The sequence below is a fragment of the Halichoerus grypus genome, chromosome 10 (assembly GCF_964656455.1).
Source record: "Halichoerus grypus chromosome 10, mHalGry1.hap1.1, whole genome shotgun sequence".
NCBI lineage: Eukaryota > Metazoa > Chordata > Mammalia > Carnivora > Phocidae > Halichoerus > Halichoerus grypus.
Genome location: NC_135721.1, coordinates 71,540,186 through 71,561,434, shown reverse-complemented (window position 1 = coordinate 71,561,434; position 21,249 = coordinate 71,540,186). Strand labels below are relative to the sequence as shown.

General features: G+C 51.4%; 1 protein-coding gene and 1 pseudogene across 3 annotated transcripts in view; one reads left to right on the top strand and one right to left on the bottom strand.

Annotated features, from left to right (window-relative positions):
- Positions 1-13,182, top strand: part of SOCS5 (suppressor of cytokine signaling 5) — a 114,247-nt gene extending 101,065 nt beyond the window's left edge. For all 3 annotated transcript variants that reach the window (XR_013441833.1, XR_013441835.1, XR_004926404.2), the window contains one exon: positions 12,779-13,182. The gene's annotated coding sequence lies outside the window, so the exon portion shown is untranslated. The remainder of the gene's footprint in view (positions 1-12,778) is intronic.
- Positions 13,183-17,434: 4,252 nt separating this feature from the next.
- LOC118554293 (U6 spliceosomal RNA) lies at positions 17,435-17,546 on the bottom strand (annotated as a pseudogene).
- Positions 17,547-21,249: the final 3,703 nt, after the last annotated feature.

Here is a 21,249-nt window from a genome sequence, read left to right as displayed (position 1 = left end):
TGGGTGGGGGAGGGGGCATCTCTCATTCCAGGCTCCCCTCCCTTCCCTGGCGTCCTTATAGGGTTTGGCAAAAGCTGCTTTGCTGAGGCCTCTTGTGTTGCTGGAAACATGGCAAGTTTATTTTGGCACCGCGAAGAGGGCCCGAGTCCACCCCCCTGGGCGCCTCTGTGGGAAGAGGACCTAGGGAATGTGGCCCAGGCCCTGTGAGTGCCTGCTGGCCTCCCAGCACATCCCCGGCCCAGTTACAGCTGTCACGTGTGGCTCCGGAAGGAAACGAGGTCCGAGCTTTCCCCCTGCCCCCTCCAGAGTCCGCCTCCAGAAAAGGACGTCAGTCCAAGGCCAGGTGCCGTGGTACCTGCCAGCCAGCCCGGGGCCAAGCAAGGGGCTTCTACTTCCAAATCCTCACACCACCCTCTCTAAGGAAGGCCTCACTTCCCTGTTTCACTAACCCAGGGCCTGAGGCTCAGGGGGGCCATGAGGCAGTTGGGCCAAGCTGTGGAAGCAGGTTGTGACCTTGCCGCTCTGGCGCCGCTGGGCCTGTCCCAGCCCGGGAGGCGTCCCTTCCGCAGCACTCTCAATAGAAGTTTCGTCCAGGCGTTGTCTGAGCTCCGCTGGTGTTCCCTGTGAAAGCCTCGTCTCTAGGCTTTCCCGGGTTGAGTTAGAAACTGCTTCCCTGTCACTTTCTCCCACAGGCCCCAGAAATCCTCAGTCTGACTCCAGGCAAAGGGAGGAAATCCAGATCTCCACCCTGGGCCATACCTGTTCTTCAGAGATGGGAAGATGGCCCCGATGACCCTCGATCATCCCTATTCTTGCCCTCAGACTGGCGTTGTCTGTGGGTCTGGTAGGGGGGCCCTCCCAAGGGTCCCGGCCTCCAGGACCCTGGCCCTGTGAGGCTTCTCTTGCCCTCTCTTGTAACTGCTACACTCGGCTCCAGGTGGAAATTAGGGGAGGCTTAGGGTGAAAGGTCCAGCCAGGTGAGGATGCCAGGCCGGCGCCAGGCAAGGGGGTGGGGTGCATGGGGACTCCTACATTGGTCCAAAGAACTGGAAAGGCCCAGCAACCATGAGAAAGTCACCAAGGCACTGAGTCGGTGGTGCCCCATGGGTGGGAAGAGCCCTTGGGCCACAGGGGCAAACTGAGGTTCCCTCTCCCCACCTACATATCCGCATCTGACCCCGCCCCCAAGCTTGGCAGCCCAGGGCCAGACGGGGGGCAGGGGCTCGGATTCCCCAGCAGCACCAGCACAGATGACAGTTTTCAGGGCTCCTTCTCCACAGGAGCCCCTTGATCCCACAACAACTCCTAGCAGGAGGTGGCTGGGGCAAGCTTCATCTTAGGTTACAGATGAGGAAGCAGGCTCCGAGAGCTCAGAAGGGCAGAGGGAGGCCTGAATGCAGGCTCCCGGCTCCCAGGCACAGAGCCCCCCTCTCCCTCTGCGGCTCTGGGAAGACAGGTCTGGGGACAGCTGCAAGGCACAGATGGAAATAAGCAGGCCCAGTCAAAGGGCCGTGAGAAAAGTGACTGATGGGTTGTTTGATCGAATCATCAAGACTTTGTCTCCCAGAGCCCCCGTCAGGCTCTTTTTGGGTTTCTCTGCTGGAATAATAAACCCCTGGCGAACAGGGGAAGCAGCCCAGGCCAGCCCAGCTCAGTGCACTGAGCTGAAGAGGGAGCAGATCTGCGCTCACAGTTCCTGCCCAGGGCGAGGCTGAACCACACGTTCCTATTTAAAGCCACACCTCGTTCATCACTTCAGCACCAACCAACAATTAAACCTGATTCAATCAGACACTGACAACTAATTTAAACCAGGCCTCACAAATGGGCTTGTCACTGGCTATTTAAAACCCTCTCCTGGCCTCCGGGGCTCTTCAGAACCCAGATTGTTGGTGCTGCGAGAGCGAAGATCCGCGTGCAGTGTCAGGGGGCCCGGTCTAGGGCTCCTCCCGCTCTAGGCCTTGCCCCGGCCTGGGCTGGCTCTCGGGGGGCTGAGGGTCGACTTCTGGGAGGAATGCCAGAAGGAGGGAGCGGGGGGAAGCAAAGAAAAAGCAAAAGCCCACTCCAGAGGTCATATGAGCCGCAAATGCACACGCTTCTGGTGCCTGGTTTGGCTTGATTCAGGCCCTGAGCAACTGTGGCACCTAGGGAAGCATCACAACTCGGGTTTGAACCCTGACTCTGCAATCAACCACCCAATCCTGTGACCTCGGCTGGCTCTTGGGCTTTTTTGGCCTCACTGCCCTTACCAGGATAGGGAGGATAACAAAAATCTCTCCCCAGAACCGCCCCCCACTGCCCACACGGGGTTAAGAGAACCTCAAATCTGGCCACCCCGGTAAAAACAGTCGGAAGATGAGAAGTCCTAAGACACAGAAGTTCTGCAGTAGAGCAAGCTCGAGCTTGCGCTGGGTCTGGCTCTGTGCCGGAGTTGGGGCGGGGGGGGGGGGCGGGCAGTATGGCGGATTCCAACACGTGGTCCTGCCGTTCACGTGTCTTTCTAGAGCTGCAGGAACACACAGTAGATCACCAAGTATGGATGATGACCCCTTCAGGCCAAAGACTTGGGCCAGACTGGCGTACTTAGGGAGGTCTTCCTGGAGGTGGGGGGCTTGAGGTGAGCTTTGAAGGGTGGGCAAGATGCGAGTAAGCCGAGAGCTGGAGCGGAAGCCAAAGAGCTGGCAGCAAGCTCCCACAGCGATTTCCCATTTAATCCTCCCAAGCACCCTGATTTTCTAGGGTGACGATGCTGAGAGTTGAAGTGACTGGCCGCTGGGAGATTAAGGCAGCCAGACACTAGCTTGGACCTCCTGACGTCAGCTGCCGTGGTCCCACTCTGCCCCGCACTGCCCCTCGCCTCTCCACAGAGCGGAGGTTACCAGGGAAGGCAGAAAGACTCCCGGCAGGGCTCTTCCCCTGGGATTCCTCCTGCATATCCTTCTCAAAGGCAAGAAAGTACAAAAGATATGGCTTGAAGGCAAAGAGCTTATGGGAGAAATTGGGGAGGGGCTGAGGAGCATGGGGGTACCGAGAGCCGCCCATCCCTGCACTGCAGGGAACTGGGGCTGCCCTAAAGGGGAGAGGGGCCTTGTGGGTCTCCAAGTTCTCGTGTGTGGGAGGAAACAATAGTCTCTTTTCTGGGGCCTCCAGTGGTGAGAAGGAGTGAGATCATGTCTGGGGAGGGAGGGGGCAAGGACACAGGATATGAGTGTGCTCCCAGGGGAGCACGAGGGAGTTGAGGAGCAGGGCCTTAAGAATGGCTGTTTCCCTCGCCAAAGTTCCCCCATGGCCTCCACCCCACCATCCCTCCCTCCCTTGGCCATAAGTCAGGACTGTCTGACTCTGCTAGGATTCTTCAGGGGTCTCACAGACCCCACTAGACGGCAAGCCCCCCTCCCCAGGGCAGGTCCACGGCATCAAACTGAAGAGCCCAGGGCCAAGACGAGGGCAGCCTTGAAGCAACCCCCAAACCTGCCGCTTATTAGCTGCGTGATTTTAAGCCTGTCCCTTAACCTACTTGATATTCTCCTGTGTAATGAAGGTAAAAATAGGACCTCTCCCATGTGGTTGTTGTGAAAATTAAATGAGTTCATCAGAGTAAGTGCTTACCAAAAATATCTTCATTTGGTATCCCCAGAGCAAAGTCCCCATCTCAGCATGCAGCGGGGGCTTGGCAATTAGCTGAAGGCAAGCTCAGGACAGTGGCTACAGCAGCGGGACTGGGGTGGATTGGAGGGAAAGCTCCCACAATGGCAAATGAAGGGCAGATGCTTATCTGGGCAATTTCCTTCCTGTGACGCCCCGGGAACATGGCAACCCCCTGTGTCAGCCCACCCTAAGGGAATGCCCCCATCTCCTGCAGACACTGGGGAACCCCCAGACTCTCTGTGAGGTCTTCTTCAGGAGTCTTGGCCCCGCCTCGTGGCTGGGGTGGGACAGGAGATGGGGAACAGCTGAAGCTCAGCTGGCAAACGCTGGGATGCGTTTGGCTCACTGCAGGGGACACAGGGAGGAGAAAGGACCCCCTAATTCAAGACCCTGTGGAGGCTGTTTGAGGAATAAAGAGGATACCATATATCGGTCTCGAGACCAGACCAATTTTGTAAACATTCAATCTGCCACAGACCAATGCTTTTGTAATATACAGCACAAAGGAATTACTAGAACAGATGATCGCACACTTGGATATTGTAGCAACATCAAATTGCCATAAAAATGCATGTTTATTCTCCAGCTCTGGGCTTCTCTCATCAGCGACCAGTGACTGTTTGCACAGGCGACAGCCGCAGTGCCCGTGGAGCGGACACCCCATAAAGGACAGCTGCCCTCGTTTCCTTCCCGTAGCCTCACCCCCTCCTGGCCTGGATGGGAGGCGGCGTCCTGACAGCCCCGCACCAGGTGTTTAGAATCCTCCCCACCTCCGCCACCCGCAGGCCTTCCCAGGTCACCTGTGGCCGCACACCTCCGGCGGGTGTAGACACAGAGTGTCCGTCTACTGGGGAACAGCGTAACAGCCGCTACCGTACTTTTGACACGTACCATCTGCCAGAGCCCGAGCTCCAAGAGCAGTATGTTTTTTTCCTGACAATTCCACAAGGTAGACATAAATGTGTCTGATTTAAAATGAAACCTCTCAACTCGGTGAGTTCCTAGGAGCCCTGTAGCACAGCGGGTTTACGCGCTGCGCCGGAGTGGCCGCAGGGCACCTGGAGGGCTTGCTAAACGCACAGATTCTCCAGCCTCACGCCCTGGATTCTGATGCGCGAAGCCTGGCTGGTCCCCAGGGACCCCAGGCGCTAGTGATGATCGGCTGGCTCGGGCACCACTTTTCTCAAAGATGCTGAGGCCTGGGGTCCGCTGAGAAACGGGAGAGACACCACCTGATGCAGCTCTTACAAATGAAGCGTTTTTTAACAAGGGAACATACTTCTGTCTTATCAAGGGTATGAAGCAGATAAGGAAATTCATATTTAGTTTTACCTCAACTATGTAACCAAAAAAACTACATGTTTAAAAAAAATAGACTGGAAGGAAAAATGCAAAATGTTGATGATCTCCTATGAAGGGATTATATGTGATCTTTCTTTATACTTTTCTACATCGAGCACGCATTACCTTTATAAATAGAAAAGCAATAAGCACTGTTTTTAAAAGCGAAAACTCCCATCATCTATGCTACCCTAAGCATGAGTCAACTCTTGCCATTCTGGGGCTAGGCAGAAATTACTGGGGTTTTCTTCTCTGGGAGGGCAGGAAGTCCTTATTTCCCACTGGGTTTCCTGCTGGAGTTGGAGGCTGAGAAAAATTCTGGCTGAAGATTCAAGAAAGGTATAAAAACTTAAGACAAGCAAGGTCCTTTGTGAGTGGCCTCTGCTTATCTCTACATCCCCCTCCTCCTCCACCCCCTGCTCTGGGAGTCGCTTCTGAAAAATACTATCATTCCTCTCACCTTTGCCCCCACTGTCCCCTCAACCTGGAAAGCTCATCCCTATCCCCACCTCCCACCCCCGCCACTCACTTTAATATCTTCAGGCATCAGCTTAGGTGTCCATGTTCCATGAAGAACTTCCTTGACCCCCAAATCTGAGTGAGGGTCCCAGGCACCCTAACCTCCCCTATCAGTGTATGCGTCACATTGGACTGTGATCATGGCTTACTTCTGTGCTTCCCCACTTGCCTCCAAAAGCGCCATGTGGGGGCGCCTGGGTGGCTCGGTCATTAAGCGTCTACCTTCGGCTCAGGTCATGATCCCAGGGTCCTGGGATCCCCCGCATCCCGCTCCCTGCTCAGCAGGGAGCCTGCTTCTGCCTCTGCCCTTCCTCCCTGCTCATGCTCTCTCAAATAAATAAAAATCTTTAAAAAATAAAAGCGCCATGTGGGTGGGGATCCTATATCCCCAGCCTGGCACCGAGTAGGCACTCTCAGGAGTACATGAAGGAACTAATGACTGGGGGGGTCCCTCCAGGCAGCTCTAGGTACCTGCCTCTCCCAGAGCCCCCTGGAGGATAATGGCCACAAATAGTTCCTTCCACACGAAGTTCAGCCAAGCCCTTTCCTCAACCTGCTGCACAGACTGGACCAGGGATTGGGCCCGCAGCCCAGGCTGGTGGGAGGGAGGCTGGCCTCTGCTCTGATGGCTCGCCCAGAGAGTCCCCCAATCCGGGGACCCAATCCCGGGACTCGATACAGGATGGTGGCTAGTGGGCCAATCACATAGCTTTGGGGAAGAGGGTCCTAAAGGCTGCTGAGTCTCACCGAGGCTTCCCGGGAAGGTGGCTCTCCAACCCAGTCCTGGAGCTGTTGGAAGCAGAGTCCCTCCCGCCTTCCCACACCTCAGGACTGAGGGCATCTCCATCCGTCTCTTCCGAGCAAACTAAAGAGGCTGCGTCACAGGAGAGGGCAGCCATCCATGCTGCCTCTCTCCTCCTCTGGCGGCTCGCTGCCCCCTGCCAGGCCACTCCGCTGGGGGGCCCTCTCCCCCTCAAGCGGGGGCGGGTGTGACTCCCTGGCCCCGGCCTGACCCAGCTGGTCGCGGGCAGGAGGCGACCCGCATCCGCTGCACCAAACCCAGACAGGCACATTGGTTGATGAGTTTAGAGCCCTGCTGTCTGCCCTGTGTCCCTGGCCTCCCCTGCCTAGGGCATGGGGGGCCAGGAAAATGTGACAGAGGGGAAGCATTTGGCACACTGGCTCACTCTGGTGGGGTGGAAGGAGCGGCACCAGGGAGACTGGGAAACACAGAAACATGCTGCTGATTATGCAGGAAATGTGCTGGGAGCAGGGGTCCCAAGGGGGTGGGGGTGGGGCTGCTTCCCCGGTCTAGAGGGACCGACCCACGCTTGTCCGCAGACAGCCTCCTTCCCAGGCCCACACTTGGCAGGTTGGAGTTGTGCGAGGTCAGTCCGGTTCCCCCCACAGCCCCCCTGCCCTTTGGACACTTTCTCCTCACTTCCCTTCCCCCTCTTCAGGGAAGCGGTGCCCTCGGACTTCTGGAAACCACATGGTCCCGGCTCCGAAGGATAACTCAGATTTAAAATATTCCCATCCCACATCAAACCATGTGTCATGGTGCTGTCGCTGCCCCAAAGCCTCCGACCCAGCACAGTGGCTGACACACACACCCACACTGAGGAACTGAGGACCAGGAAGGGGGCATAGATTTAAAAGAGTAGCCCCAGGAACAGAAGGCTTCACCAAACAAACCAATCCCTTAGACTGGGATGGACCAGTCTAGTCAGGGCCACAGAATGAGCGCTCCACTCAGGGGACCACCTTCTCTGCCAAAACAGGATGCGCTTGCTTGGGTGGGAAGGTGGGGAGGGTGGCCTAATGGTCAGTGTGGCGCAGGCCATCCTCCCCACCTTGCGGAAGATGAGCTGCCTTGTCACAGCAGAGGAGGACAGCCCTGAGCTGGGGGCCCAGGCCCCTCTCAGTTCTAGCCTGGGACAGGCCTTGTGGCAACTCACCCACAGGACCTCAGTTTCCCTACTGGTAAAATGGGAATAATCCTACCTACAAAGCAGGGCTGTTGTTAGCCTCACTGAGATAAGACCTGAATGATGCAGGCAAGTTAGACGTAGGACACTGGAAGGGTTGTGAACAGAACATCAAAAGATGGCTAAAGAAAATGTGGTATAGGGGCGCCTGGGTAGCTCAGTTGATTAAGCACCTGACTCTTGGTTTCGGCTCAGGTCATGATCTCAGGGTTGTGAGATGGAGCCCCGAGTTGGGGTTCATGCTGGGCGTGGAGTCTGCTTAAGATTCTCTCTCTCTGTCTCCCTCTGCCCCTCTCCACCTTCTCTGTCTCAATCTCTCAAAAAAAAAAAAATAATAATAATAACATGGTATATGTATACGATCAAATGCTAGCCATTAAAAAAATGAAATTTTGCCATTCATGACAATATGGATGGACCTAGAGGGTATTATGCTCAGTGAAGTAAGTCGGAGAGAGAAAGACAGATACCATATGATCTCACTTATATGTGGAATCCAAAAAACAAAACAAACGAAAGAACCAGAAACAGACTCATAAATACAGAGAACAAACTGGTGGTTGCCCAAGAGGATGGGGGTAGGGAATAGGTGAAGGAGGTGAAGGGGATTAAGAAGTACAAACTTCCAGGGGTGCCTGGCCGGCTCAGTTGGTAGAGCATGCGACTCTTGATCTCAGAGTCCTGAGTTCAAGCCCCACGTTGGGCATGCAGCCTGCTTTAAAAAAAAGACAAACTTCCAGTTATAAAATAAATAAGTCATGGGATGAAAAGTACAACATAGGGAATGTAGTCAACAGTAATGTAATATTGCATGGTGACCGTGAGTAGTCACGATGTTGGACACCCGAAGCTAATATAACCTTGCACGTCAACTATACTTTAATAACAAACAGACATGCAAACACGATGGTCTGGCTGGGCGGCCTTGGGCAAGCTCCTGCCCCCTTCCGTGTCCTGAGGCGGGGGACCAGCCAGTCTTGAATGCCTTTTGCAGCTCGAGTCTCTCTCAGCGCCCTGTTTTTGAAGAACGACCCTGCTGTCTTCACCCTTCCTAAGGGATTCTTTCTGGGGGACGTGCTGCCAATTGCTTCTACATTGTTCCTCATGACAACTCAGAGCCCCTGCCAAGGGCCTTTGTCTGGACACTGTGGGGAGCCCTGGGCAGAGGGAATGAGGCAGGTCCTGCCCTTCTGCTGCCCCCCAGGCCTGAGCGTGCTCTGTTGCCTCCCCTCCTGCCACACCCTGTCCCTAGGTGGGTTTTCCTGCCCTGGTCTCTGAGATCCCTGACAGCCAGCTCTTCGTACCCAGCACACACACACACACACACACACACACACACACACACACACACACACAGGCTGTCTGTCCCCTGCTCTGCTGGCCACTCGGGCCGAGCCTGGTCTTGGGTCTTGAACCAAACTCCTAGGGTCTGGAGCTCCCCCATGGGTGCTGGGAGAGGTCCATGGAATTCTTTTCTAGGAAAGCTGCCTCCTCACTTCCTGCCGGGGTCAGACAGGGCCCTAGCTTTCTGGGATTTGCTGTCAGGGAAAGGTCTGGCCGTGCTTTGGGGATGGGCATGATTCACAACCATCTGGTTCTGGAAGACCACACTCTCCGGAAGGGAAGACAACTCGCAGCTAATGACCTGAATGTGTGATGTTCTTTCTCTCTTCACCTCCCCCTTCAGCGCTGGAGTTTGATTTCCTCTCCCTCCTAGCACCTCCACAGCCTGCTGCTGTCCAGTGGGCCCTGGGACTAACAGGGGCCCCTGGAGGTCACCATTCCCACCCCCAGCCTACAGGCCTGGCCGCACTGGACCCATCCGATCAGCCCCCCTGTCACTCGGCTCCTCTGTATCTTCTAACACACCCCATCTCCCATGCATCTCTCAGGACCTTGGCCACTTCGTCCTCTGACTTCTCTCTCGCTCTGGCTCCCTCTCGTCCTGTGTCTTTCTTTGCAGGTCCCCATCTCCGTGTCTTCGCATCGTGCCCTCCTCCTCTCTCGCCTCTGTCTCGGACCTGGTTGGTGCTTCTCCCTGGCGGTTCTCCAACTCTCCTTCCCCTCCAGTCCTGCCCTCTGCACTCATCACTACGGGCTTTGTAACCTACTTTGCAGAAATCTCATGAAGGGGAAAAAAAAAAGGAAAGAAAGAAAAGGCAGAGTTTGGTTTTCATCAGGGTAATGAAACCCTGGTGGCCTCGGAATGTGGCTGCAGGCCTGCCCACCTCCCTGCTGTGGCCCCCCTGCGTCCAGGACATCTGTGCCCTCCCTGCACGTCAGCAGGAGGAAGCGGCTCCCGAGCTCCCACCTGACTCCTCCATCAGGCCAGACAGAAACAAGGCAGCCGGGATGCGTGCCCCAGAGACACGGCCAAGCGTGGGGGCAGAGCAGGACCCCACAGGGCCCAGGGCAGGTTTCCGACAGCGGTTAGGGGTTTATTATGGATCCAGTGTTTGTGTTCCTTCACATAGGTTTGTATTCCTTCTTACACGGAAGCCCTAACCCCCCATGCAACAGGATTTGGAGGTGGGGCCTTTGGGAAGTTATTGGGTTCAGGTGAGGTCATGAAGGTGGGCCCCCCATAATAGGATCAGTGTTCTTGTCAGAAGAGGGAGAGACGAGAGCTCTCTCTCTTTGCCATGTGAGGACACAGCAAGAAGGTGGCCACCTGCAAGCCAGGAGGAGGCTCTCACCAAGAACGAATCAGCCAGCATCTAGATCTTAGACTTCCCCACCTCCAGAGCTCTGAGGGATCAGTGTCTGTTGTTCAAGCCGCCCAGTCTAGGGGATTCTGTAATGGCAGCCCTAGCTGACGAAGCCGCTCTTCCAACCCGGGTGGTCCCTCTGTGGAGAGGCAGCGGCCTGGTCAGACCTCCAGGCCCAAGCTGGACCAAGGCCGGCCCTACGCGGCACTCTCCACCCTCACCTTCAGCTTTGGTCGCCTCTGGCTTCTGCCACAGGGGCTCCCACAGGGATGGGAAGGAGGCTACCTGCCCCCACGGCTGGCCCGCCTGAGCGCTGGCCCCCAACCCAGGAGCCTGCGTGGGCCCAGGGGACCCAGACTGGACCCCTGGCTAGCACAGGACACTGATCCACGGGGCTCTTTGAGGGGGGAGAGTAGGGCAACAGGCACGAGGACAGTCCAGGCCAACTCTCCCTGCATTCTCCCACTCGCTGTCTTACATTCCAGGAGCCCCTATGTGCCCCTCTCTGCCCCACTAAAGGCTCCTGTCCACCCGGCTGCCTGCGTGCCCTCCACTCCCCACTCACGTCTCACGCCTGCACAGGGGCACTGCGAGTGGGGAGCTGCCCGGGGAGGGGGCTGTGGCTGCAAATTCCTCCTGCTTTCCAAGGCTGAACCTATATCATCATGACAGTGGCTGTTGGTTTGGGTTTTAAGATTTATTTATTTATTTGTCAGAGAGAGAGAGAGCACAAGCAGGAGGAGCGGCAGGCAGAGGGAGAAGGAGGCTCTCTGCTGTGCAAGGAGCCTGATGCGGGGCTCGATCCCAGGACCCTGGGATCATGACCTGAGCCAAAGACAGATGCTTAATGACTGAGCCACCCAGGTGCCCCAATGACTATTGATTTTGAACATCTAAAGGGTATAGGAGCTTACAGTTTACAAAGGGCTTCCTCCTACCGCATTTCATTGAATCCTCACAACAGGATGGTCTCTGTGTCTGTTTTACAGAGGACACCAAGGCTCTGGGGCTTGTTTCGCTCAGCACAGCACTGGCCCCCTACTCTGGGGCTGTGAACCAGCTAGCTGTCTCCTGACACACGGCCCCTGCTTGGCCAAGGATACCCTACTAACCCACAGGGACACCTTGTGCCTTCTTGCCTTTGAGCTCTTGTGTGGCCATTCTCCTGCTAGATTGCCCTTACCCCTCCTTTCTGCTCCTTTAAATCCTGCCGGTCGTTCGCAGCCCGGCTCGTGCCCTTCTGCTACTGGAAAGCCTTCCAGCACTAGGAGGGAACAAGCCTACTTACCGTGTTGCATGCAGAAGCAACACCACGGAGCTTCACAGCTGTGGCAGAGCCTGCTATTTGTCCCTCAACATTCATTCTCCCCTTCTTCCTCAGGAATGGAGCCCCTGGATTTCAGTGGGGTACTTGGCTGCCCAGGCTCTGTGTGGTTAGATGTAGCCAAGTTGTAGCCGACCGAGTATAAGCAGAGTGGCATTTATTACACTGGGGAAGTATTCATATTCATTTTTCTGACCTCCTTTCCTACTTCCTGCCAGCTGGAATGTGAACACGATGTCTGGAGCTCGAGCAGCCATCTTAGACCTTAAAGGCGGATACCACGTGTAAGGATGGCACCACATCATGACCAAAGTAACTTGAGAACCTGGTGGTCCTGTTGCTGCGCCACCATCCCTGGGCCCTTAACTTCCACACTTGGCTTATCTGAGGCAGTAATCAGTTTCCATCCTGTTCAGGCCACTGTTGTTTGGGATGTCGTACCACTTTCGCCAAACACAGTCCTGCCTGGTACCAAAACCCCCGTCAAGTAAGTGCTTATGGAGCACTTACTTTGCGTCAAGCGCAGGACAAGTCAGGATTTTTTAAGCTGGTTTTCACTTAGTTTTCACAGCAACCTTAAAGCTGGGTGCTAATACTAATTAATTAATTTTAGCTACAGCTCCCAAATGAGTTTTGTTCATTCCACAACATTTGTTGGTTCCTGCTACACGCTAGACACTGGGCAAGGCCTTGAGGATTCAGCAGTGAGCAAGATAAACTTGTCTTCCAAACACTGACAGTCTAGTGGGGGAAACAAGCAAATGGAAATAACCGTACATCGTGATGGTAATAATACTGTATCATCATTTTAAGATGCCATCAATTGTAAGATACACTGTTTTTTATGTACCATCAAGAAAAATAATACTGCCATGAAACTGAGACATGATGTCTTAATAACAGTCCCATGTGACACATGAACCAGTCACACCAACCTCTCATTACTTTGAAATTGTTTATTATCTACCCTAAGGGATTTCACAATTTCTCCGGGCTCCAGTTGCCTTGCTTCCTATGTGACAGTCCATCTTCTAGACAGATCTCAGTAATAAAATATAGCCCAGCTTTAACCACTGGTAGCTTCCTTTCCTCTCCCATAAAGCACGTGGGTGTTGCTTTGGAGGCAGCACAGACTGTGGTTATTCCTCTGATGAATATTTGCTTCATTAATATCAAATTTATGCCCTGCTGCTCTGTTTCGTATCTTTCTTCCTACTCAACAACTTTTTCATCTCTCTGTTGAATCCTAGCATCCTTGAAGGCACTTTGGATGGCAGTTAAACTCCACAAATAAAATACCCAAGAACGCACAAAACTCCTACTAAAGAGCTACAGCCGAGTTTATGCTCATGTACCTGGTGACACTGATGTGGGACTGTCACCTGAGAAGCAGTGATCCTAAGACCCTTGGCTGTAAGCACAGCTGGGTCTCAGGGCTGTGAAGACGTGAAGGAAAAAAGAAAAAAAACAATGTATGTCTTCCAGAGCCTGGAGGAGAGAGGAATGGGGGAATGACTGCTCAGTGTGCGAGCGGCTTCCTTCCGGGGTGATGAAAATGTTCCAGCACTAGACAATGCGGATGGCTGCACACAGTGTGGATGTATTAAATGCTGCTGGATTGTACACTTGAAAATGATTAAAATGGTAAATTTTATTTTATGTGTATTTTACCACAATTTCTTTAAAGTATGTTTTAGGGGGGCCTGGGTGGCTCAGTCGTTAAGCGTCTGCCTTCGGCTCAGGTCATGATCCCGGGGTCCTGGGATCGAGCCCCGCGTCGGGCTCCCTGCTCAGCGAGGGGTCTGCTTCTCCCTTTGTCTGCCGCTCCCCCTGCTTGTGCTCGCTCTCTGACAAATAAATGAAATCTTAAAAAAATAATAAAGTAAAAATTAAAATAAAAGTATGCCTTAGGCTGCTACCATTTTCATCAAATCTTACTCAAAACTAACTTTCAAGCCCTGTTCTAAGTACGTGACATGCCGAATCCATTGCGATCCCAACAACAGCCTCTACCACAGCTCATCACGATCGCTACCATCTATTGACCATGGGCCCATCAATGGCTCAGTAAGGACTCTACAGGCCCCAGTCCACTCACCCCTCCTTACAGCCCCATCGTTCAGACTGTTCTGCCTTAACGCTCGTTCTGAAGATACACACGTGTTCCCATAGGACGGCCATGAGGCTTCACTTTTGCTCATGTGTGATTTCGCCCTGGCCAGCAGTCTGTTTCTGCACATAGAGGTTACTGGACACAAGGACACCCACTCGTCCATGTCGGCTCTGTGGCTGCTTTCGCACCAGGATGGCAGAGTGGGATTGCTGCAGCAGGGGCCGTGTGGCTCGGCAAAGCTGAAAGCATTATGTGGCCTTTGAAGAAAAAGTTTGCTGAGCCCCGTGTTGTGTGAACCCGGAAAACCGTACCCCGCTGAGCTGTGCAGACAGGACCCGCGCACTCGCCCAGAAGAGGGATGGTCCGTAAGCAGTGACGATGCAGTGCTAGAGAGGGGACTGCTGTGCACAGAGTCCCCAGGAGGGCTGATGGGATCAAGAAAGGCTTCCCCAGGTGCAGAACCACCCTCGATGACGGGCTCCACAGTTAGGCGAGAGGACAGAGGCCCAGAGGCAGGGCAAGCCCCCAGAGTCCATTCCTTGCCCCCTGTGCCCACCTTGGGGCTGCATTTCCCTGTGGCTCTGTCCCTGATTCAGGGGCACCAGCCATCACTTCTGGGTCCTGGGCTCAGGACTCAACCCACAACAGACCCTTTCTACTCTGTTCCGTGGGACACATCCATGCGTCCTTTCTCCCAGAAGATTCAGGAACATCAGGCTGATCTCAGCAGGGCAAACTCTCCTTTGGTTCATCCACTGGGCAGCGGGCCAACCATCTCTAGCCCTTTGGGTTTCTCAAGTGGGAGTCAAGCACCAGTCCATCACCCCATAGTGCATAGCGCCGGGATCCCATCCTCATCTCCCTGAGAAGCTCCGACGAAGCCCCCACTTGAGCTTGATGTGAGAGGCGGGCACCTTCCACGCCTCTTCCTCACAGAGGAGGAATCTGGCCTTCAATAAATAAACCCTTTCTCCAGATTCTCCAACAAACTGACCCTCCACCCAAAAAAAGGGCTGTAAGATTTGTAAAACAAGCTTAAAATTGTTTCCTTATAAAATTGGCCATTTGTTCCCAGTGACTCTGGGAACTGATACCTATCATCTTAAGCTCTCAGCAGAAACTTCCACCCTGTTTCACCACCTCCTCAGACCTGAGGAGCTGGAGACCAAACAGCTCTTCCCAGACAGCCTCCCCGACTGCCCAGTCAGAGAGAGGTCTCCAGGAGAAAGAGGCCTCCTGGCTTGGCCCCCAACAAGGTCCTGCCTGCTCTGGGGACACGTCTACTGTTAGCAGAAAGTTGTGTGGTGCGGAAGGAAGCCCGACAGGCCTAGTGTATTGCCACTTCCTTGATCTGTGTGACCTTACACAAACTTTTGAGCTGAGCTTTATTTTCATCATAAAATGGAGATAGAAAGTAATAATAATACAGTCCCAATTTCCCAGAGTCATTGTCAGAATTAAATGTGTGGAGTATAACCCAAGTGGATCCAATGACTTCATTCAGCTCCTGGACAACAAGTCTTAATTGAAGGCTCCTGGGCAGCCCCAGGCCTCTGGGAATGGAAAGGATGGGGGTCTTGCCCTCAGAGGGTTTACCATCTGGTTGGGCAGAGAATATGCACATGGCTGAAAACAGAAATGACAACCCACATCGGGTAAAGCCACAGGGAAGATTCACATGTTGGCCATGGGCTCCTAGTCAAGTCAGAGGCACAGTATAACTCAGTAGAAGAAGAATAATCCTGATTTGGGACCACCTCTTAGAGGAGGTGGGCCTGGGGCAGGGCCCCAACAGTAAGATTGAACTGGGGGGCTGGGTGGGATGGGGGAAGAGGAGTGAAATTTCTCCCGGTGGTGTTCCTAAGAAGGCCCGAAAAAGTGTGCATGGTGAGGGCGCCTGGGTGGCTCAGTCGGTTAAACGTCTGCCTTCGGCTCAGGTTATGATCCCAAGTGTCCTGCGATCGAGTCCCGCATTGGGCTCCCTGCTCAGCGGGGAGTCTGCTTCTCCCTCTCCCACTCCTCCTGCTTGTGTCCCCTCTCTCGCTGTCTCTCTCTGTCAAATAAATAAAATCTTTTTTTTTTATTTTTTTATTGTTATGTTAATCCCCATACATTACATCATTAGTTTTAGATATAGTGTTCCATGATTTATTGTTTGTGCATAACACCCAGTGCTCCATGCAGAACGTGCCCTCCTCAATACCCATCACCAGGCTAACCCATCCTCCCACCCCCCTCCCCTCTAGAACCCTCAGTTTGTTTTTCAGAGTCCATTGTCTCTCATGGTTCTTCTCCCCCTCCGATTTCCCCCCCTTCATTCTTCCCCTGCTGCTACATTCTTCTTCTTTTTTTCTTTCTTAACATATATTGCATTATTTGTTTCAGAGGTACAGATCTGAGATTCAACAGTCTTGCACAATTCACAGCGCTTACCAGAACACTCAAATAAATAAAATCTTAAAAAAAAAAAAAAAGTGTGCGTGGTGAACAGAATTACACATTTGCCCCACGTGTTTATGTATTTAGATTCACAAACCAGATGGCAAAGTAATGCAGGGACTGGTGGTCCTCTGAGCAACATTGATGGCTCATTAGAATTACCTGAGCAGCTTTAAGAACTACTGAGGCCTGGGTCCTCCCCCAAGAGACTCCCGCATGCTTGCTTTGGGGTTTGATCTGGGCATTGGGATTTTGAAAGCACCCAGGGGATTCTAATGTGCAGCCAGGGTTCAGGACCATTGCTAGCCTCTCAAACTTCAATGCGAGCAGTCTGGCTTCTGTTTAAAAAAAAAAAAAAGTGCTAAAAGAGAAAACAACTTTATTTTTAAATGCCAAAATGCCAGGATGGGGTGGTGGTGTGAAATGCCCGCATTACCTTTGCCTGCCTCCAGCCACTGCCCCCACATTCTTCCAGCTGCTTCAATAAATTCAAGCTCCGGCTCAAAAGGCTTCTTTCCCTTTCTGGAAAATTCTATTGCCAGGAAACTCCCTCCTAACTGTGGATGCATCTTGTTCTTAGTGCTTTGCTATGCTTGTCAAAGCGCTCTGATCCTCCAGCATCATGCAGTTTTGTTCAAATGCCATCAAATTGCAAAGAATTTTCCAGAAGGGCCAGAGGAGCCCTTCCCAAGGAGGCCACTGCAGCAGCAGAGGCCAAGGGGAAAGTGCACTGGACTTGGGAGCCAAGATCCCCCCCGGCCCAAGTTCTGACATGACCACTAACTGGCTGCCCCTCTGAGCCTGAGTTTCCACATTCGTGAAATGGGGGAGGCCTGGGTGACCCCATGTTCCTCCTCACCCTGGCTCTCTGAGACTTCACAAGCCGCTCCAAGCTGAACACAGCGGGGTCTGAGTGCGGCTCACCTCCAGGCTCTGCCTCCTGGGGCTTCCGCCAAGCCCTGGGCCTCTTGCCCAGTGAGCAGCGGGCACAAGGGGCCTTCACAGAGTCTCTGCGTGGTTCTCCTGGGGAGCAAGGGTGGGGAGGCAGGGAGCCTCGCAGACCTAACACAAGGCCTCGTCTGTGTCCAGGCTGAGGGAGGAGTGGACTGAGCCACCCGTGGGGACGCTACCTTGCCTCTGGATTTTTCCGTGGCCTTTTTCAGAGCCTTTCATTTGATCATTCAATAACCCCTCAGCAGTGGAGACCGATGAGGACAATTAGCTCCATTTCCCATTGAGGATGCTGAGGAGCTAAGGCTCGAGGAGGCAAAGTGGGAATGGAGGATGCCATGTGTCAGAACAATCAAGAGCATCTGCTGCTCGGACATTTAAACTGCCTTTTTAAAAAAAAAAAAAAAAAAAGGAATACTTCACGAATTGGCATGTCCTCCTCGCACAGGGGCCATGCCATGCTAACTTCCTCTGTATGGTTCCAATTGTAGCCTGTGTGCTGCCAAAGCGAGCACGCCATTTAAACTTTCTAACCCTCAATTTTCTCACCTAAAAAAGTAAATACTCTTAACTGCTCTGGTAGGCCTGCCCGCACTCTGTGGGGTGGGAGGCTCAGGGACACCTTTGGTCATGAGGGTGGGACCCAGGAGTCAAGTCAGTGCAAAGGCAGGGCCCTGAGAGATCCATGAGAGGCCAAGTGGTGTTCTACAACTTTCTGTATTTCATCTCCTATCATCCTCACAACAGCCCTGTCTGTCAGGCACTCTTGGCCCCATTTCGCAGAGGGAGAATCCGAGGCTGAGAGTCCACACACAGGGGCCAAACTCAGTTCCAAGTTATGTTCTTCCACTACCCTGTGCTGCCCCTCGGATGTGGGTGTAGCTCAAGAGGCAAGTTCTCATTCTGTTATCCCCTCTGTCCAGACAGATAGATGGACAGACAGCCTGCAGGACGTGGTCAGGCTCAGCCCTAGGTACCATCACAGGCAAAGAAACCAGGGAAGGAAACTGCTGAATTTGAGAAATTTATACTTTGAAATCATCCCCTTCCTCAGACCAGAGGGAGTCTTCACAGAGAAATTTTATAGGGATTAAAGAGTTCCATACTTTTTAATAACCTAGGAAAACTAGAAGAGACTTAAACATTCATCAGATCTCTAGAGGGAGAATGTCTTATTAAACTTGGAAATCACTGATAAAAATCACAAAGGAGCGATTAGCGGGTCTGACTACAGAAAAGTATAAATTTTCTGCATTAAAAAAATGACTGAAAAGGGACAAGTGGGGAGAAATATTGGCAGCAAATAAGGGAGATAAAACTATCTGGTTTTATGTATTTATGTATTTATACTCTGCCTCCTTCCTAAACAGGTGTGAGGAGGGTATATTACATAAAGAGCTCATAAAAACTGAAAGTTTAAAAACCAACAAAAAGCCTTATAGATAGATAGGCAGGGGCATGAAGAAGGCACTTACATAAAACAAATTATAACCAGTAAACAGATTTACAGAAAAATGTCCAGCCTAGCTAATCACCAGAGAAAGGCAACATCAAATAGAAAAAACAAAACATTTCTGTTGACACCCAGCTGGCACATGAGTGTGATCACAATTACACCCCACCATTCTTGAGGACAATCCTATATTGATAGGCACCGAGAACTACAAAAATATTTCTTCTCTTCAACAGAGTAATCTTACCACTGGGGATTTTTGCCGAAGATTCTAAAATGGGGAAAGCGTGACGTGCACAAAGATGCCCACTGCAACATTAGGAAACAAGCTTAAAACTGAAAATGGCTGACTGAACTTTGCCCCACCCACTCAAGGAAATCCAACGCAGCTTTTATAAAAGAAGTTCACAGAGACTTATGGCGAATAAAATGCCTACAACAAAATGTTAAGTTTAAAAAGCTGGTAAAAATAAATATATAAATAAAATAAAAACCAGGATAAATATTTGGAGTATTCATAATATATAATTCGTACTATGAATATAGCTATGTGAAAAAATACACCCATGCAAATAGGAGAAAGGCACGTCTGCCCCCAACACAGTCAGACCCCGGGGGTCAGGGTACAGACAGAGACCACATACCAAATGCCTAAATGCTAAAGAAATAATTATCTATGAAATAGTTACGAAGTTAATTTAATAACTAATAATTTGCATTAATATAAATTGAATGTAAATATGAAATATTTATTAAATATTAAATTATTGACTAATTCAAGCTAACAAACTGTCACATAAAATGTCAAATATCCTCTTACCTTGTGATGAGTTAAGAGGCCTATTGTCATCCCTAGAACAACCACTAAGAAAATAACAAACACAGTCGAAAAACCAACAAAGAAATTAAAATGGTAGCTACTTAATACAAAAGGAGTCAGGAAAGGAGAAACAGGAACAAAACAGACATGAGACATATCAAAAAGGTAAATGTAAATCCAATTATATCAGTAATTACTAGTACAGACTGAATGCTTGTGTCCCCCCGGAATCCACATGTTGAAACCCTACCTCCCAATGTGATGGTATTTGGAGGTGGCGCCTTCTGGAGGCAATTGGGTTTAGATGAGGTCATGAGGGTGGGGCCTCCATGATGGGATTAGTGTCTCCATAAATAGAGGAAAACCAAATCTCTCTCCTTGCCCGGTGAGAAGGGAGAGAAAAGGCAGCTATCTACCAGCCAGGAAGAGGAACTGAATGGGCCACCACCTGGATCTTGGACTTCCAGCCTCCAGAACTGTGAGCAATAACTGTTGTTTAAGCCACCCGGACTATAGTGTTTCCTTATAGCAGCCCGAGCTACTGAGACAATGGCACTGAATGAGAGCGGCTCTGTTCATAATAGCACCAAACTAGAAATTACTCAAATGTCATCAACTAGTGAACAGATACACAACGGAATACTAACCAGCAATTAAAAAGAAACAAACTACTGACGCATGCTATAACAAGATAAACCTCAAATACATTACGCTAAGCGAAAGAAGTCAGAAGTGAAAGACTCCGTGTTGTAGGATTCCATCTATACGACGTGTCCCAAACAGGCACATCCAGAGGGGCCGGCTGGGGTGGACAGTGTAACAGGAGTGGACTGCAAATGGCCACAATAGTTCTTTGGGGGGGTGATGGAAATGTTCTAACACTAGATTATGATGATGGTTATGGTGATGCACAACTCTGTACACGTATTAAAAAATCATTGAATGCAGCATTTCAAATGGGTGAAATTTATGGTACACAAATTATACCTCAGTAAAGCAGTTTCTTTAATATGCTAAAATTTAAAATATTTGTGCTGCAAATGATACCATCAAGAAGGTGAAAAGATGACCCACTGAATGGAATAAAATATTTGCAAATCATCTATCTGATCAGGGACCTGGATCCAGAGTACATAAAGAACACTTATAATTCAATAAAAAGATAACCCAATATAAAAATGAGCAAAAGAGCAAAACAGACATTTCTCCAAAGAAGATCTGCAAATGGCCAAGGAGCACATGAAAAGATGTTCAATACAGCTAAGAACAGGACAATGTTGCCGCCTTCCTGGAGCAGGTGGGAGGAGAGAGGACAAACAAATACATTACAGAAAGCATGCATGTCTGTCTCCTTGAGGCCAGAAATATGCCTGGCTTCTTCTCCTTCTAAAGCTTTCTCTGCCTCATACAGGGAGGCACCTATAGATTATGAATAGACTCTGTGTTTTAATGGATCACTCCTTGAAGAAATCCACCCAAATAACACTATGAGATTTGACTCCACAAGGAGCATTCCTGCAGTAGGAGGGGAGAGACTTTTGGTCATACCCGCTCATGCATGCATGCATTCATTCATTCATTCACTCAACAGGTTGTTTGAGCCTCCTGTATTAGTTAAACCATCTTTGTCTGCCAGTAATAGGAACCTAATTTAAACTGGCTCAAGCATAAAAAGGAATTTGTTGGCTAAAGTAACTAAAAATGGACAAGGGTGGCTTGATCCAGGTGTGCAAACAGCATCATCAGGAATTTCCCTCTCGGACCAGTCTTGCTCTGGTTAGCTCCTTTCTTGAGGGAGTGCTCCCTTCGTGAAGGCAAATGGCTGCTGATGGCCCCAGAATCTCATCTTCCAGTTCAACACTCCATGGACAGTGAGCTTTTCCTCCCCGGCCCTGACTTTCCCTTCCAAGGCTCCCTCTGCCCTTTTCGCCCAGAAGTCCTGCCT